The sequence below is a fragment of the Pinus tabuliformis genome, chromosome 9 (genome assembly GCF_031772625.1).
Source record: "Pinus tabuliformis cultivar Carrire ecotype Pingquan chromosome 9, CPIR1, whole genome shotgun sequence".
Classification (NCBI taxonomy): Eukaryota; Viridiplantae; Streptophyta; class Pinopsida; order Pinales; family Pinaceae; genus Pinus; species Pinus tabuliformis.
The window spans coordinates 291,582,078-291,584,316 of NC_142307.1; the positions used below are offsets into that span (position 1 = coordinate 291,582,078).

At 45.6% G+C, this 2,239-nt stretch overlaps 1 pseudogene; it reads left to right on the forward strand.

Annotated features, from left to right (window-relative positions):
- Nucleotides 1-1,221: 1,221 nt before the first annotated feature.
- Nucleotides 1,222-1,896, forward strand: LOC149148327 (late embryogenesis abundant protein D-34-like; annotated as a pseudogene).
- The last annotated feature ends 343 nt before the right edge of the window (nucleotides 1,897-2,239 follow it).

Below are 2,239 nucleotides of genomic sequence, written 5' to 3' on the forward strand. Positions count from 1 at the left end.
TATGCAGAGCAATTTTGTATTCAACCTCTATATATACCCAGAAAAATGATGTAATGAGGTTGATGAGTGTTATTTTGCTGTAAGGTTCCACTTCTGGAGATTGTAACTGATATGATACCTGCAGCATCTGGTCTTCATTTTCAGCTAATGCAAGCTTCTTTTGCTATTAATTGCTCATTGTCCACTTCTTCTTCTTGTTCCAAGCTATGCTTGTTATGCATTTATTCATGTGCTATTAATGTTTAGCATTAGAGGGGTTGTCATCCCACCTCTGTGTTGTTGTGCGTGGAGAATGATTGTTCAAAGGTCTTTGTTTCAGCCAGATGTATACCCCAGGAAGTTTGTACACCCCTCCACGCAGGCGGGTGCAGGGGAGACTTGTCCCCCCTGCAAGGGTCCAGGGGGGCCAATCCCCCCCGGCTAGGGGGTCTGAGGGCTAGTGGTCCCCCAGCAGGGGTTCGGGGGCAGCGCCCCCGAAGCCAAAAATAGATGTAAAATTGCCTTGTAAAAGTATAGTAATTTCGAGTCAATCTGGGTCGTTCATTAGGCGGATGATCTGACGATAGAACTTATGTTTAGTTTAGGTTTTTTGCCCTTGCAGGCAACCCCTCTCTTTGTATGAGGGCATTTTATTTTGAGGCTGTGATATAGATGTGTATTCTCTGAGCGAGAAACAGAGAGGTGAGACTGTGAGAGAAAACAAAGGATATTATAGCGGATTTGTTGTAGGTTGTGTCTCTTCATTTTGTTGGATAATAGAAAGGAAGGACTGGCTGTTTGGGGTGGACGTAACCCAAACTGGGTGAACCACGTATATCTGTGTCTCTCTTGTTTTATGCGTTTTCGTGTTTATATTTCTACAGTATTTTATGTGTTCCATTGCTCAGTAATATTGTACCTGTGTGTGCATATCGTGCGATCGATGCAAAAGAAAGTGTGCCAGAGAAATGATGTGATCGCTACCACGACTGTAAAAAAAAAAAAAAAAAAAAAGATCCCCGTAGGAGCTAAACTATCCAATGGGATTGACTTCTGAAGACCTGCCTGTGGACAAGGCTGTTATAGCGGAGGACGCAAGGAGGATCAAAGAACTGGAAGCGAGTCACACCAAGACTGGGGAAGCTTATCCCGGTGGCATCGTTGATGCCATGGAGGCTGCTGCGAGGGTCAATGAATAGGGTGGCATGGGGTTTCAGGCATGACCTGCATATGAGGATCATCATGAGTCAAGGGTAGGCGAGGAGGGATGAAGTGCAAGATCAATTGTCGAAGCCCATAACATACGGAGACAAATTCGACGTCAGCGGGAGTCTAGCGGTACAGGCCATCACTCCGTAGGACACTGCTCTCATGCAAAGCGTAGAGACGAGGGCGCTCAGTAAAACGCTGAAGATAAGCGTCGACGTAGTCATGCAGGCAGTGACCAAGATGAACAAGAGCGCCGACCTAGTGAACAGTCGGGCAGAAGACAGCGTTGTGGGTGAGCAGGGTGTCATTGTCATCGAATCCCACTTGCCCAGTGTGAACATCACCATAGAATACATAGCCGGGTAGGCCATTCACTACGCCATCCACCCGGCGCCTGTAGATTATCCCACGGCGGCTAACACGGATGTCACCATCGGAGAAGCATTGGAGGCGGCTGCCCTGAGAGCAGGTGATAAGCTTGTGGAACTAAGCGATGCAGTTGCAGTCCAGGCAACCAAGCGGCAAGCCACCGGGACTGGCAAGATATCTAAAGGTAGCATGGCCTCGGCGACGCAATCGGTGGCAGATGTTAATGCACGATTGTTGTATTCGATGAAAACGACCTTGGGAGACGTTCTTTTCTATTTCATGGCGGAGATGTGGAGGCCGATGGGAATTTCCTATTCACGGCTTCGTAGAAGGAAATGAGGTTGAACACGAACCCGAGGGATTTGAGGCGGAGGACTGTCCAACGTTTCATTGAGAATTATGAGGCAGCCGGATCTTCTAAACAGGCCAGATTGCAAATATGAATTTTTAGTTTTGATGGCCTGTAATCTACTATGCGTAAAAGTCAAGCTTTTAGCAATTTCTTGTAAAAGGAAAGTTTCCACATATAAATCACTAAATAAATTAATGAAGAATAGATGGAAATTTTTGGAAAGAGATTTATTAATTAACGCGAATTGCTGGCAAGTTTCCAAAAATAATTTTTTTTGTTGATGATGTTTTGGATGACACAGAAGTTTCTTCTGAAAGGCTGATATTGATT